The sequence below is a fragment of the Cibotium barometz genome, chromosome 51 (assembly GCF_041138505.1).
Source record: "Cibotium barometz isolate CiBa-2024 chromosome 51, ASM4113850v1, whole genome shotgun sequence".
NCBI classification, from domain to species: Eukaryota; Viridiplantae; Streptophyta; class Polypodiopsida; order Cyatheales; family Cibotiaceae; genus Cibotium; species Cibotium barometz.
Window position 1 is genome coordinate 9,213,831 of NC_141096.1, and position 17,762 is coordinate 9,231,592.

The following is a 17,762-nucleotide window of genomic DNA, read 5'->3' on the forward strand; positions in this document are numbered from 1 at the left end:
TTATTGAGGAAATTTGAATTTTAGTTGATGTTCATGGTTTTTTTATTTTTTAACACTTTGGCTATCATATTGTTTGTTGAAAATCACCAAACTTTGCAAGCACTGGGCACTAATTACTAACCCAAAAATGCTCCGATATGGGGAACAAACTTTGCAAGAATGTGGGGGTGGCCCCCCCACATGCTTGCAAAGTTTGGTCTCCATTGGAGCATGTTTGGGTACGATGGTACGGGGAAGGCCCGGATTCTCCATGGCCTCTTAAGCACCAAGAGACTTGAAAAATCCGCACTGGGTGCTAATTACTAATCCAAACATGCTCCAATTGTGACCAAACTTTGCAAGCATGTGGGGGTGGGTCCTCCCCACATGCTTGCAAATTTTGGTTCCCATCGGAGCATGTTTGGGTACGATGGTATGGGAAAGGCCCGAATTTTCCATGGCACCAAGAGACTTGAAAAATCCGCATTGGACGCTAATTACTAACCCAAACATGCTTCGATCATGACCAAACTTTGCAAGCATGTGGGGGTGGGTCCCCCCGCATTCTTGCAAAATTTGGTCCCCATCGGAGCATGTTTGAATACAATGGTATGGGGAAGGCCCGGATTTTCCATGGCCTCTTAAGCACCAAGAGACTTGAAAAATCTGCGCACTGGGCGCTAATTACTAATCCAAACATGCTCAGATGGAAAAGCAAGCTTGGTAGTTGGGTCCCTTTGGATTCTGAAGAGAATTGTCCAGAGTTTGAATTTAACATCATAGTCCATCCATTCATAGATCCTAGGAACCTCATAGTAACATCAAACTAGAGACTACAACATGTAAGAGAGTCGCTCGAGTTTCTGGACGAAACATCACCTGAATATAGATTCAAAGTAGATGATATTGTTGTTAGTACAAGGATGGAGAGTGTAACCTCATGCATCACATGTCTCCCCCCAAAAAAAGTTATATTTGAGCCACTTGCAAGGGCAAGTTTGTAAAGCTGAAAAGGATTTCTCCAATAATGTAATCAATATATTCTGCGAAATTTCGTCTTGACTTCTTCACAAAAATGGTCAACATATTGTTCGCAACACAAAAGAAGGTTTAACAGTTGAATATCAAATTATTGATACTGAATTTAAGTACAGAATATAGTCCCAAAAAGGGTGTGTTCATATGGACAAAATGAACAAAACAAAAGCCAATTTGTGGAATCACTCAACAAAATCAAATTTTCTTTTGGCATGGGATGACCCTGGTTCTTTAGAGAATCTTTCTCTCTTCTGTTTGCTTCGATCAAATTTGGCTGATTGAGGTTCAAGTTCCGGTGTTTTGAGCTCTTGAGGTGTTGGAAAGGAAGACTTTGCAGTGGATTCCTCAACTGGTGGTAAGTTGGGCTCTTCTCTGAGATCTTTAGGTGTTGGCGAGGGAGATTTGGCAGTGGGGTCTGGTTTTGGAGAAGGTTCTTTGGAGGTTGGCTTTGGAGACTTGGCAGTCTTCTTGGGGAACATGAAAAAGAAATTGAATGGAGAGCCAACATTCGCCCTCTTACTTCCTTTGTTGGATGAACGACGCTTCTGAATTTTAAATTTCACTGGTGAGTGAAACGGAAGACCTTTAGTAGCACTCTTCTCTTTGACAAGGGTCTTCTCTTTGCTTGGGGTTTTCTCTTTGACAGGGGTCTTCTCTTTGATAGGAGTCTTCTCTTGAGCTGGTGAAGAGCTCTTCTCTTTGATAGGAGTCTTCTCTTTGATAGGAGTCTTCTCTTGAGCTGGTGAAGAGCTCTTCTCTTTGGCAGGAGGGCTAGGGGTCTTCTCTTTCAGCTTGATAGGAGTCTTCTCTTGAGCTGGTGAAGAGCTCTTCTCTTTGGCAGGAGGGCTAGGGGTCTTCTCTTTAGCAGGAGGGCTAGGGCTCTTCTCTTTAGCAGGAGGACTAGGGCTCTTCTCTGTAGCCTGAGGGCTCTTTCCTTTAGAATGGGTCTTCTCTTTAGTAGTGCTCTTTTTTCCCTTGGAAGATCTGCTCTTAGTAGGGCTCTTCTTCTTTTCTTCTTCTCTTTGGTAGAGGTCTTTTTCTTTTTGGATGAGCCATCCTTGACATGGCTTTCCTTCTCCTCCTTTTTTCTTTTCTTTGAAGTTGTACCCTTGGCTCCTTTATTAGGTGGAAAGGGGGAATCAGGATCAACTGGATTGATAGATCTATCCAAAACCATAGACACTGCCTTCTCCCTTACCCAACTTACCCAAGAATCTGGATATTCATGCAACTAAGGCAAAAGAAAATAAGAAAATTTCTTAATATGAGAAAGTCACTAAATGTATTGACCCAATCAATCAATGCTATTATTACATGAACTTATAGTAAGTGTTGTCATTCTAAATCTTGACTCAAGATATCTCCAAGCATTAGCAAGCACCATCCATCCACAAGATGTTGAGTCTTTATGCAAAGGAACTTCCTGATTGTAGTACTTAAAATCTTCAAGTTTGTAGTCTTCATAGGTGGAACCTAGAAAACTCAAGATAAGTTTGGCAGCACTGCAAGCATAAAATATTGAGGGTTAACCAAACAATTGAAAACATACAAATATTGCTCTAGAACATAAACCATGGTAAAGTTGATTCTTACATTTTACTTCTCCCATGAATGGATGCTAAAGAATTCATAAGGATTACATCTCTATCCAATAGATTGAAGATAATAAGACTCCAATGGCCTCTGTGATAAGATGAATACTGCAATTAGTTGTGAATATTGTAATGATGGACAAAAGATAATTGAGTGTGAGTCTTACACTTCAACATAAGGGTATACAATGTAATTGCATGTCAGCATATCAAAGTTTTTGAGAAAACTTGCAAGATCCCCTTGCCTATTGAAAAGGCACTGTGTAACAAGGGGATCAAGAATGGTCACTTGCATAGCCATTGAGTCAGGAAGATCTCTCATAAGACATCTGGAGACATAAACAAAACATATCAACAAAATATGGAATCTGAGAAATTCATCAAGAAAGCAAAAGGAAATCCACACAAACCTCAGACAGATGAAGAGAATTGTGTCAGATATCTCAATATTGTGATTCACAAGCATACTTGTGTCTTCAGGGGCAATGTCACAATAAACCTCATCCTCTCCATGCATGGAGACATCTACTATCATTTGACCTGTTACATTCTGATAAAGTTCTGAATTGGATGCATGAAGAATTTCAGCTTGCTGAGAAAGAATGGCATCCTCTGTAATCTTCTCCTGCTCTCTCTCTTTCTCCACTTCTTCTTTAATATCCTGAGTTTTTCTTGTACTATAAGTATGCGAAATATCTTCAATAACAACTGATTGTTTGGGTTGTCTTGCTGGAGGAATATTTAGAATTTCAAAAGCCCTCATATCTTGACTTGGAATGGGTTCCAAAGCTTTGTCAAACTTGTATCTAAGTCTGGACACAAGCACAAAATCTTTGCTCATAAGAGTGATCCTATGAGCGAATGCAGCAGCAATGTATCCATCATTCATAAAGTCGATTAAAAAATCTTCAGCAGCCTCTTGAAGACACATAAGGGCCTGTGACTCCCATCGGACTTTATTAAGATTTGTGTTTCTCATTTTGCCAACTAACCTTTCTGATATGTCCCTGACAACCCGAATAAATGGCAGTCGAGGGATGAGAAGACTAGTAGATTTCTGTGCCGTTCTGATCTCTCAATGACTTCACCTGATAGTTTAATCTCTTTCTTGCTCTTGCCCTAGCATGAGGCTTTGGAGGAGGCTTTTCTTGTGGTTCATCTCGCTAACTGGCTTTTTGGAAGATCCTGGTTTGTCTTCAGCTTTTTCAGTCTCCAAAGGGGGGTAGACTTTGCTTGTAGTCTGTTTTGTCCTCGCCATTGAAGTTAAAGAAAAAAAAGAGACCCGATCGAGGTGATTTGTGTGTTGAGATAAAAAAAACTTACAGTGGCCCGAACGAAGCGATGGGGCAGATCCAAAGTGGTTGGATAAGCACTATCGCTTGATTCGGGCAATGACAAATGGAGATGGAACTAAGCGATTGAAAGCTTCCAAAAGTATTGGAAATGCGCAATCGCTTGGTTCTAGCTATGTCCAAAACAAGGTGAAAATATAGATCTCTTGCTTGATTTGGTATGGCCAAGTGATAGGGGAGGATCCGGAACGAAGCGATGAAGAAAGTTCGATTGATATGGATGAGATCTATCGCTTGATATGGGTGAGAAGGGTAAAAGGAGATTCCGAGAATTTCAGAGGAGTGATCTCGCTTGATACCGTGTCGGTGAAAAATAGAAATGTTTTCAAGAAAATTAACTTTTTATACCGCAAATCCATCGTACATAGGACCGTTGGATACACGTATCATGCAATCATTTTTCAAATAGAATCTCTTTCACATGCCCTTCATCCATTTCTTGTCCAATTCATAAAAAGCTTTGTAACCTTGTCTTCTCAAGGATGTCTCCTTTCTTTTCTTTCTATTTTTGAGAGCAGAAATACAAGATAAAGAGAAAGAATCCGAAATTGATGCAGAGAAGGAGGAAGAAAACTTAAATGTCACCATAGTCTCAAAGCTAGAGAAAAGTGAGATTTTAGAAGAGGAAGAAATTGATGTTCAAGCTGAGGAGAAAGAAAGTGCCAATCTTGATGTTGCTGAATTTAGGGCTTTCACTGTTACTGAAGAGCCCTCAAAGGAAGCAAGCATATCTAAATCCTCTTTTACTGTTCCAAGCCTTCCTTTCTTCTATATCAATGAGAAAGATTTTATTCCTTTGTCCTATCTTCAATGTCTCTTCAATATCAGGGAAGACTACTGTATTGCAGCAATTTCAGAAGCTTGTGAGGTGACCAAAGACTTTATTGATATAGAAGTAGAGTCAAAGGAAGAGTTTTTGGCACTTGATTTGCAAACATCTGACCACTCATTTATCCCTACTCCTGATGCACTTGCCTTGTGCCTTAAAAGAGTGGATGAGGAGAAACCTTCCCTTAGAGATGAGGATTTTGAGAACAGGCTTATTGAGTTAGGTGTAGAGTCTTTTGGCAGAGATTTCAAGCTTCAGGCAGATTCTAATAAAGTGGAAAGGGTTGGCTCATGCAACTTGATGAAAGACAAAGTAGTAATTGAGGATGAGTTGCAGAAGGTAGTTTCCATTTAATCTTTTGCAAAATGTTATTGTGATTGTAATTTTTTTAAAGTGAGGTTTTTGTTTTGCAGATTGAATTGCTTGATAAGGATGATTTTTTAGGAAGAGCTAAAGGCAGCAGAGTGAAAGCTACAGAGACTAGGTCAAGAAGGCCTTCATCTGCTCTCATGCACTACTTACCTACATTGGATAAGGCTGTGTTCTGTGCATTCCACATGAACTTCTCTGAAGATGCTGAGTTGCCAATATTTGCCTTGAAGGTGTTGTCAAGGTTCATGGGATACACTCCCCTTCAAATAAATGCTAACAAGGTCTTGCTTCTAGAGAGAGCTGCTGCAGATATCAATCTTCTTGGAGGTTATAGAAGGAGAAAATTTTTGAGATACAGAGGTGACATGCCAAATAGTCCCAAGAGAATCAAAAACTAATGTACACACAATATTTTGCAAGGACTAATTATAATTCAGCAAATATTTTGTAAGAGGTACAAATGTGTTAGTAAATCATTAGTCTCTATCTTGAGGTGTTTGTGTAGTTTCAGATTGCTGGTTCTTTGATCTCATCCTTTGTAATTGCCTCTTGTAGAACCAATTGGATAATTCTTTAATAAGTGCATTGCTTCTTCTTTGACCACCTCCTCTTCTGGTATATCTGAAAAAGGAAGTTCTCGCTTGATAGTGAGACTTTTCGATTCCTTGTGTGTTCCATGTTGCAAGGGGTCCTTCTGCAGAATATGGTCCATGCAAGTAAAGAATATGCTACAAAGACAATTCTTTGTTAGTAAATTTAAGAAATTACACTTTAATTTTAACTGTTTTGATAAGTCTGAACACTCACCAAGTAATAAGTTATGTCTTTTTCTCCCCAGGCATCTATGATAGCTTTTATTAAAAACTTTATTGCTTTTTTGAAATCATCTGCATAAGTATTTGAACCAACTTGTTGTCTTAGGACCGTGAAAAAATTATCGAGTTTTTTCCAAGCTTCCATACGTTTGTTGGCTACATCTGGTCTAGTTTTGACATTTGTGGTGATGACACATAGATGTTTCCAGCAGTTCCACATTGCATTGACTTGTTTGGTGTCATGGTTGCTCAAAAATTTTCTTGCTTTTGCTCCTCCCATTGAAACATCTTGCAGAACATCACCTGTACCTCTAGAAAGAACAGGATCTTTTTTAAGATGCACTTTGCCACCATGGAAACCCATTTGAGAGAGCAAGGCTTCGCATTTTTCTATGCACTCATCTGCAAGTTTAGTCGGCTTAATAGAATATGCATAGTCCAGATAAAGTCGGAGCAATTTGTCCAAGATTCTTATCTCTGCATGCAATGTACATATATGCACATTTTTTAAATGTATTGGTAGAATTGGATCCCAAATTTTAACAGAAGTTGGATAATCGACAACATTCACATTATTTCTGGATGGTGGTTTTCCAATCTCATTTTTTGCAAGCCATTCTCTTGTCCCTGTGCTTGCCATGCAATAAAGACATGGATATTTGGTATTTGCTCCTCCACATACACCAAACATACACTTCAACGCCTTGAGGTCGGCACTCAAATGCCATTCCACAATGAAATCACCTATGTCGTCTACATGAAGGTGTTCACCTGCATTTTGGCTCTGAATAACTGAAGGAATGTTTGTATGTGAGAAGAGCCACTTTAATGTTTCATGACTCTCTACTGGCACATGAGCTGATCCAATCCACCATAGCTCCATTTCTGATTGAGTTTTGTGGTATGGAGAATCAAGCTTACCTTGACTATAGTCCAATGCTTTATTCATTAGGGATATAGATATTCTTTCCATTTTTTGACATTTTTGGATTTGAGCTTCATCTAATTTTATAACAAATACAAGTTTTCCTTCACAATCTATTTCTCGAATGTTGTAATATCTCACCATAAAAGATTGGACTTTTCTAATGTTCATCCAAATATTATTATAAACGTTGTATTCAAAAGACGATTTTTTTTTGCCTCTCATATGGCATTGTTCCCTCAATATAGAAATACTCTCCGAAATGTTTGGAAATTTCCTCATTTAACAGAGTTCTATATTTTCCAACATTGTGAGGTCTAGGCAACCCAAAAGCTTTGATTTTGTAATACTTAAGGACCCTGAACCAGGTTTTAGAGATGGCTCTGTATCCCTTTCTACTCACTCCCACTGTGTCACAAACTTCTTGCATTTGGGAAGGCTGGACCAATAAGTCCATATCTTTTAGTAGATGTTGAAAGACTAGTTTTTTTTTGAGTTTGATTTTCAGGAAGTTTCAAAAGTTTCAAGATATCCGACCTATTCATAAGCTCATTCAAAAATCTTACCCTTTCATGAGCATTAGTAGACATGTCAAATCCTAGAAGGGTAGTAACATGATCTCTTACAAGTTTTAACCTTTTTTTCCTTTGTCCAGATCTCTCTGTCAAGTTAACTACATCCCGCATTCGTTTTACTCGTGCTCTTAACCCTATTGGAGTTTCTTTTAAGGTTTTCAATTGATCATTTTCTTGTTTCAAAGACACTATTTTGTTTTCAAGTTCTATAATTTTTGTTGCATTCAAAGATAAAGTATTTTGAAGATATGTAATATATTCTGCATGTGATTGAGATAGTCTTGAACTATAACCAAGTAAGCCATCCACCCCATCACCAACAAATCTAATCAAATCATGTGGTGTGTGAAAAGAAGGATACCGTCCTGTTCTGGGATCCGGTGGATATAGACTTCCATCTGTCCATAGGTCAATATGCTTCTTTCCTTCGTTGCGAAGATGTTCAGCTTCATTCGCACATGAAAGGGGTCTTTGGTAGACACTCCGTGTAGTTGCATACTCTTGGTTGAGCTTGATATTCAAATGAAACTTACGATTAGATGTATCACTCATTACTAACAGAGCTAAAAATATTAGTAGAGCTATTAGAACATGAGAGACGCAGAAGAATGAGAATGAGATGTAGCTTGTGAAATTCTTAGAGAAGCAGAGGAGTGAAATTTTTTGGAGAATGGATGAGAGCGCGTTCGGAGGGAAATTTGGTCATTCAAAAGTAAGAGAAATAAGTATTTGCCGCGAAGTCACTAAAAGAGGACAAATTTCGAGACGAGCCATTAAAGAGTAGCATGAAAACGATATATTTTTTTAGATTTTAAAATATATACTTAGATACGTGTTCAATCACATAGATACGCTTTAAATATCCAAAACGGCCAAATTTGGAGCCGTTTTGACCATCAACATTCTACTAATTAGCAAGTTAGCGAAATTCCTTACACAGTCCATTTTGAGACGTTTTTGGCCCTAATGTAGAGATAAGTGTGGGTAGTACTAGAGATGTGTGATTATATAGGAAAAATATATTATCCACTTCAAATCTCATTAGATTTCCTATCTAAGATTGATTGGATAATTAAGATAAACATAAAGATAATTAAAGATAAACTATTATCCACTTAAAAATCAATATTATTAATAATATTTATTAACAAGTCTAAATATTTATCATTACTAGATATATAAATATATCTTTAAATATATATTTTATTTTATAATTATATAATTATATTTTCTTTTATAATGTATTTTTTTAAATTTTATTAAAAGGTTTATCCTACATAAAATATTTTTAAGAAATATTAAATTTAAAATTTATTTTTTTCAATTGAATAATATGAACTTTAAAAATAATATTATTGATCTAATTTCAAAATATAATCCTTTAAAATAAGTGGTTTTAAATTCTTTTATATCAATAAGGTATATATATATTTTATTATTTAAAATTTTATATTTTATTTCTCTAAATTACTAAATTAACTTTTTCAAAAATATATTTTTGAAAAAAATGGGGAGGTGGGAAGGAGGTGCCACGTGTCACATGCGTGCATGACACATGGCATTCTCTTGACATGTGGCACCATTATGGCTGATGTGGCAATTCTATGATGTGGCATGCCATGTCACCAAGTGCGAGGTGGCATGCAAAGGTGGCAAGAAGATGTGGCATTAATGATGACTAGGATGATGAGGTGGGGAGTCAACTAGGTTGACCATGTTGACATGGAGGGTGAAGGTGGCAAGGTGAGGTGGTAAGCTGCTTATGTGGATCCTCTTGAAGCTGATGTGGACATAAAGTGGCATGCATATATAAGATTTGTGTCTACCCAAGCCTCACACATGGAATGATATCTAGGCTTTGAAGTTTACCAAGCCTAGATTTCCAAACCTAACTAGGATTGGTTTTAGACTTGAAAAGGGGAGAGTGGACACAATATGGGAATTTTCACTTGGGAGAATTGAAAATGGACCTTCCCATACTCAAATTAAGCCAAATGTTTTTTAATAAATTCATGGCAACAAGCATATTGATCCCTAGAGTTTTTAGATTGAAAGATTCAATATTTGATTTTCTAGAATTAAATTATAATTGATTTAATGAGCCTCTAACAGTCATAACAAATTTTCCAAAGTAAATCTATAAAAATTTAACCGTTAGATTTGTAATTTTACCTTATACCCACATTCTACTAATCTTCCCCAATCTAATCATCACTAGATCCATACAATTTGAGCATTTTAAATGGTAGATGTGGTGGGAGGACAAAATAGTATGTTTTTCAACAACTCTAATGCCTTTTAAATAATATAGAAAATAGTAGAACACATCAAAAATTACTCGATAAATCAAGTTAAGCTCAATGTTATTTTTATTTGTGATATGCAAAGTGGGAACATCATATGAGTAATAATGTAAAAGTTATAGGTAATTTACTCACATTCAGTTTACCTGTCTAAACCTCCAACAGGGCCTGTATACAATTTTGGTTCCCAAAGAAAAGGGGATTTGCAATTATTGGATATTCAATCAGATTATAGTTTTAGGTGCCCAACTTTACATATGATGTTTCATTAGAAGACCTTGAAGTGAAACTCCTTGGCTAACTAGGAGAGATTGGCTATTCTTCTTGAAAAAATGCATGTTTTCAGGTTAAAGCCAAGGGCACCCACTACATGAAACTAGATAACCTCATCTTGCAACCACCCAATAACATATACTTGGATGCAACAAATGCAAACCCAAAATAATATGTGGATTGAAAATAGCTTAAGAAGAGAGAACACATTTAAGCAATGTAAAAAAACCCTAGCTAGACTACCAAAATCATATAGACATCGAATTTCATAAGCAACTTTGCACATGGCCTTCCAATGTAGCCTTCCAATGCACTTTCAAGGTATACACAAACTTCCACTTACCACTTCTTTCTTTTGTGGGCTCTTTGTAGCACCATGGGCACCTTTATGAAGCTTTAGGCTAAAAACATTAGCATCAGAATTAACGATGAAGAAAGCTTAGAAAGTGGACATACATGGTTTTTTTTCAAGGCTTTACATGTTACATAGTAAAAAATCAAAATGTGGTTTATTTTTTTCTTATAAGCAAAGAATTTTACGTTCTACTATGGCATGTGGGATTTTGAAGGAAACCAGAGGACTCGTAATAATTTCTCAAAACCATCAAGATGTTGCATGGGCTCCTTGTAGCAGCATGTGTGCATTTACAAAGCTTCTAGCCACCTTGAGCAATAGGCAATGGAGATAGCTCAAAAAAGATGCCCAAATGTATGCTAAACTATATCAATTTAGTAAATAAAATAACTAAAACATGCAAGCAAATGCAAGGAAGTATACATGCATCACTAAACACCTTGATATCTTCAAGGCATAAGGAGCAACATGGCCGCGATTGGGAATGTGCATGATATCTTCATGGCAAGGAGAAACATGGCCACGATTGGGAATGTGCATGATAGAGATGGGATGGAGAAAGGAATTGTATAGTTTTTTTGAAGGAGAGTTTGTTGGAAGGTAGGTTCCAACCTTTGGATTCTCCAAATCCTAGCCATTAATGAGGACAACTATTTAGTCCAACCAATTTTAGTGTCGCCTATTGGTTGGACAACTATTTAGTCCAACTAATTTTAGTGTCGCCTAAGCATATGGACACCATTCCATCCTTCATCTATTGTAGGGTCTTATCACTCTACCACATTGTAGGGTCTTATCACTCTACCATTCCATCCTTCATCTATTGTAGGGTCTTATCACTCCACATTGTTCTGGATTGGGGTGTGAACTTTTTTCCACAAAACAAAAAATTTATTTTCCTTTAAATATTACCATTGATTTCAACTAGTAGCATTTTTTAAAAGGAAAGCAGAGTAGCATTGAAATTTTCATATTGCCTTAGCACATGAGTCTACTTTAATGCTTCAAATTTTCACGTAGTATAGAAAAAGACAAGTGCTTTAAATAATCAAATTGGTGAAGGCACTCTTGAAGTCACTTTTATGGCTTAATTACAAGATAAAAAAATCTTACTCGAAGATTTTATAACCTTGAACCAACATGTTTTTTTTGGCATGAAAACATATCAAAGAGTAATGGAGGGAACTTCTCACAATTTCCTATTTTGTTTCCTTGTAATAAGAAACATATTAGACTATGATTTTGGTAAAAGGTGGCAATACCACATGAAAATATAATTGAACGATGTTGTCAACGCACTATTGCGCATGTTAGAGTACTTTTTGGGTGCTAAGACTTTTTTGTGAGGGTGAGAGCCTTGGAGACCAAAATGATTTCCTTGTGGACACTATATTGGCCACTTTTTGTGACAAGGAAATATCTCCAAGCAGCCCAAATTTCACACCTATCATCAAACCCGCTTTTTAAGCGGTCCACAGTAATGCAAATAAATAGCCTTCCAATCTTGTTGAGAAATGTCCACCTCTCAAAATGGTGCACCATATATTGTTGATGGTATGCCAAGGGAATTAAAAAGTAATGCTTTAGTTTAAGTCCGTTGAAAGTGGACTTACAAGCATTGACTCGCAAGGTAGGCCAATGATGTAAACTCATCCACTAGAGTGTGTGCATATACACACAAGTGCCTTTGAAGGGGAGCCACTTGTGTATAGCATAGTTTCAATTATTAGTTCATGGAAAAGAAATATAAATTTTAGACTAAGGGGTCTAAAACTCCTCAAAATTCCCAATCTCTTTACAGATTCTTAGTATGTGTACGACCAAACATAAAAGCTTAAGAAAAGAAGGGGACAATACTAGAAAAGCACTCAATGTTTAGGAAAGAAAATGCACCAAATGTTTAGAAATTCAACGATGAGAAAGAAAAACATCGATGATTTTGGAAAATGACTGATTGTTCATGATACATTGTCCTTCAAATGTGGCAACATTTGAAGGACAATTGCTAATTATTCATTGTATATTGTCCTTTGGATGTGGCAACATATATTCTTGTGGGGGTGGGGTGGAAATGTGGCACCATATATATGTAATTCCTTCAGATTCCATGCTATATATGTACGTTGTTAGGAATCAATCTCTCGCTCTCACTCTCTCTTTTACACGTATGCCTTTTCGTTAAGAATCTCTCTCTCTTTCTCAACAAGTCTTGTGTTCGAGTCTCACTTCGGTAGGATAGATCATATTTGGTCTCTTGGGATTGTTTCTTCTCTCTCATGATATAGCGTTGGACCCCCCCTCTCTCTTGAATAGAAGATCTCGGGTTCAAGTCCCACTCCTTGCACTTGAACTTGAGGTGGATTATTATGGGTTCAAGTCCCACTCCTTAGTACTTACGCTTCAGGTGGATTATTGTGGCCTGGTGTAGCAATGACGCTTTAAAGAATCTTTTCTCGAGGGTTGGAAGGAGAAGGCGTCGTCATGAATGCCCAGGAGAGGACGTGTAAAAGGGTTGAGGGAGGAAGCTTTTGGGCCCATGCTTACAAAGATGATAGTACAAGAAGTGAAGTCGAAAGCTGTGCAATATTCAACGAAGGGTTTCGTATAATTGGGGGGAAAGGCATGCAGGCAAGGCTTGCATTTCTCTCCAGCTAGGTCTGTTCTGAGCAGACCAAGAAAAACACTCGCAATTATGAAGCACAAGGAGCTCATGGGGGGGGGGGGAGAGAGAGAGAGAGAGAGAGAGAGAGAGAGAGAGCTCATGGTGGCGACTGGCGAGACACAGAGAGAGAGAGAGAGAGAGATGGAGAGAGAGAGACACACACACACACACACACACACAGAGAGAGAGAGAGAGAGAGAGAAGGCGGCACCGCATTGTGTATAGTATTCTTCTCGTGACAACACAGTACCCACATAACAGCCTTATTGCTCCATAGGCCTGGCCAACTAGGTCCTCTACATTGCGTGCTCCTTACGCTTCCCTAGACCTTGCAGGAGCAGGTATACCGGTCACCCCTCACTCCCATCACTAGCTTTTACCGGTCTTTCAGCCGACCCCACTCCACCGGCTGCTTCCCGTAGTACATACTGTACACAGTGATGGGAGTATTTTAATCTGTGACTCAAATGCAATGAGAGCATGTAACGGTTTGAAGGACAAAACAAATGAACTTAGTCGCTGGAGCGGTTCTTCGGAGGTTTTATATACTCCTTGCAATAATGCACCTACACTATATCACGAAAGTACACACTTGGGCGGGGGGACAATAGCAGGGTGGTTAAGGCGCCGCCCACCTCATTGTCCAAAATAGGGTGAAAGAATTTAATTAGTATAGGAAGTGGGTTCAATAACCTCACTGTACAAAATGGGGTGAAAGAGTATGTATTTCTCCTTTTCACTGTACAAAATGGGGTGAAAGAGTATGTGTTTCTCCTCTTCTTTTCTTTCTTTAGTATAAGAAATGGGTTTAATTCTTGCCCACCTTTTCTCTCTCACTGTACAAAATGGTGTGAAAGAGTGCGTGTTTCTCTTTTTCTTTTCTTTCATTAGTATAGGAAGCGGGTTCAATTCTTGCCCACCCCTCTCCCTCACTGTACAAAATGGGGTGAAAAAGTGTGTGTTTCTCGTTTTCTTTTCTTTCATTGGGTTCAATTCTTGCCCACCCCTCTCCCTCACTGTACAAAATGGGGTGAAAGAGTGTGTGTAAGTTCTACTTTTCTTTTCTTTAATTAGTACAAAAAGCGGGTTCAATTCTTGCCCACCCCTCTCCCTCACTGTGCAAAATGGGGTGAAAGAGAGTGTGTTTCTCCTTTTCTTTTCTTTAATTAGTACATGAATGATGTACCTAAATCTACAATGTGATGAGGTGAATGCAACTAACCTTGGAAGCTAGTCTTTAAGGTTCTTTCATTTATGCTATATTATCTACAAATAGAGGAGGAATTTTTAAACAAGTCCTCCCGATATGCTTAATGTGCCCCTTGGTTCACCTTTGGTACCCTTAGCTTAGAGTGAGTGACTATCATTAATTCCAAACCTATAAATATGATTATATAGATAGCTTTGATGGAGTGACTACCATCATATCACTTTGTTTCATGGAGATATCAATGCACTTTGTTTCATGTGGGTGCAAATGCAATGTGTTTCATGGCGATATCAATCAACATGTCTAAAATCTTGCAACAATTTGAAGAAGAGAAGTTTATAACATTTGTAGGAAATAGCATTATAGCCTACAATATAAATTTTGTATTTGATGAGCAAGTGAATGATTTGATAATAAAATTAGTGTTTCTAAATCATGAATACATAGTAAGGCAATGTGTGAAGAGCATGTATGATGCTTAGTTGGTTCCCATAAAGGTTTGGTTGAACATGGCATAGAAAATATGGTGGATAACTCATTATCTTTCCACCACCTTGAAGTAGTAGTAGAATTTTGTAAAGATTGTGTAGCTATTCTAGTTTGTTGCATGAAACAAAAGCCTTTCTTAAAGTAAGGTCTATGGGAACTCCATCCACCCATAGGTTCTCCTTTACTTAAACACCACTGCCTAGGCAATGTGTGCCATTCATTACTAGACCCCCTCTCGCTTCCCTTCCACCCTCATGACCTTTCCTCCAAAACTAACCCTCTCTCCACACATTACACAAACCATTCATCATGCACCCTTTCTCTACCTTCTTGTCCAACCAACTTCTAGCCCCCTCCCTACCCATCACTCCATATGCCTTCATACCCCCCCCCCCATATGCCTTCATACCCACCCCCCCCCATAGAGATGAATGGGGGGGGGGAGCTTTAATTTGATGGACCACAAATTAATAGCAAACTTCCAAGGAATTTTGGAGGATCAATAGTCTTTTTCAAATGTAGACAGGGGAGTCTATAGTGAACCCATGTCTCCTCTAGGATAAGTTGTGACCAAATAGGTTAATGAGCCTATTCGAAAGAAGCAATGTACTAGAGTTTCAACACGTGCTCAAGGATCATTGCTAAATCTTTGCCACTTTAATTGTAAAATCACCTTCCCTTGAATGGTTGCTTCACCTGAACATTACGTTGGTTATTGATGTGAAATGTTCTTTGTCAACCTAGGCTTTCTTATCGCTTCACCTGAACATTGACCACATTGTTGGTCATTGATGGGAAATGTTCTTCGTCCTAGGCTTCTTCATTTCAACTTGGTGGAACTACTTCTAGGTTGGTTTGCCCATGAAAGCAATCACAACCTCATAAGCTACGAAGTGGTACAAAATAAAATTTGCCATAAACTATGCCTTCAACCTTCTCCCTCAATAATAGTTATCATCAAATCTCATTCTTTCAACAAAAAAAGGCATCATATCACATAGAGGTACAAAAAGACCAAAGCAAGGGGCTTGCACACCAAGCTATTTTTGCAGTTAATGTTGGCCACAACCAAATTCCACACAAAACTTGAAAAGGGATCTTGCAAAGTGACACCACAGTAGAGTCAGAGTGGTATTAATCTCCAACTAGTTGTTATGTACCCTTACAAAATATTTGCTAAAAAATGATAGACCTATTATTTGTGACACTTCGCATGGAGATCATGCATAGGTTTTCAAAGAAGTGATAGCTACATGAACTCACATATGCCATGTCATGTGGTAGTGGTTTAATATGGTCCAAGAGCTACAAGAACATCGTTCCTTAGTCCTCGAGATGGCCATTACACACGGCTAGTGAATGGCACGGCATGTGCGAGTGTATCTTCTTTACACTCCTTGCATGTGATCAAGCCCAAGCATCTTCTATATTACATCACACATGTAAAATGCCAAACTCTAAGAGAAAGACCTAGTCTCACTAGAGCTCATTTTCAAAGAGGGGTGATTTCTCCAAGAAGAAAATGTGATCTTATGAAGGTTTCCATGGATTAAGGTGGGTTAATCGTTGTCTAGAGTTGATGAAGTTTTAATAGATTAAGGGGGTGTTAATTATCCTTCTAGGTCTTGGGATTTTCTTTTACAGCCGCATGATTTCAACGCATGTTACCGACAATGCTTGCTTTTGGAGCTCTCGAGGCTATCAACGCAAACATGTGGCCGCTGTCTGTGGTATAGACCCCCACTTTTTCTCGTCTAATATAAATAATCCTAAGGTCTAGGCTTTTAATAATCTCTCTCCACTAGTCTAACAGCCTACACACGCACACACCAGTTATTTTTGTGTATTCCTATGACAAAAAGCAAAGCGCATGGTCTCCCTCATGGTCGAGAGGGCATTATAATTTATCATTATCATCTTTCTTTTTTTAAAGGGAGGCATAAATTAGAATTAATGAGAAAAAACTCCTAAATGGAGTTTTTTTTTAATAAAGGGAGGCATAGATTAGAATTAATGAGAAAAAACTCCTAAATGGAGTATAGAAAGGATATACAAGATCAAAGGGGGCCAAGCCCACAGATCCGGAGCCAGTACAGAGCAAGAGGATCAATATCATTGCTCTTGCCTAATTTATCATTATCATCATTCTTGCCACGTGCCAATACCCCCTTCTCTTGTAAGCCTCAGATTGAAGGGAAAAATATTGCTTTGACAAATTGTGTCTATTTTTAGACTCTCGAGTCTAAATTCTATAATAAACCATAAAAAAATAGAGAGAAAGAGAAAGCCTAATAAAAGAGAGAGTGTGTGCACACAGTAGGGTGGGCAAGTGTGCATACTCCATAAATACCTTTTTTCAACCAATCAAAATAAGGACAACTTCTAACATCAACCGTCGGTTTTCACAATGCAACTTCACAACTTGAATGATACTAAATACCGATTTTATAACTGCATAATATGAAAATTCATTCCTTTGTCAATTGCGTATTAGTGTGCACTGGTAAGGAAGGAGTTTGAGAATCCCTAGGTGAGGGGTCCAAATCTCCCCCTGTGCAAGCGATGGCATCTAGTGTGTGTGAGTAGTGTACTTTCAAATCTCCAACCAAGCGAGAATAAAAATCAAAATCATTCCTTTGAATAAGGGCTACAAAAATCCTTGTTGGAATTTCTTTAATTTTAGTCAATAAAAATATACTAGAATGCTATTTTTTTTCTAGAGACTAGCACTCGAGAAAAAAGAATCATCCAAAAGTAAAGTTATTGAAGAGGTGCAAAACCCCTCCTTACCCCTCTTTATGTAGAAACATAATATTAGTTTAAACTTCCTAGCTCCCTCCTTACACCTCCTTACACCTCTTTATGTAGAAACATAATAATTGTTTAAACTTCGTCTATAAGGAATGTATAAACGTAATAATAGTTTAAACTTTATCTTTGACTATAGAGGCTTATGTCTTTGACTATAGAGGCTTATGCACAATATCATACTC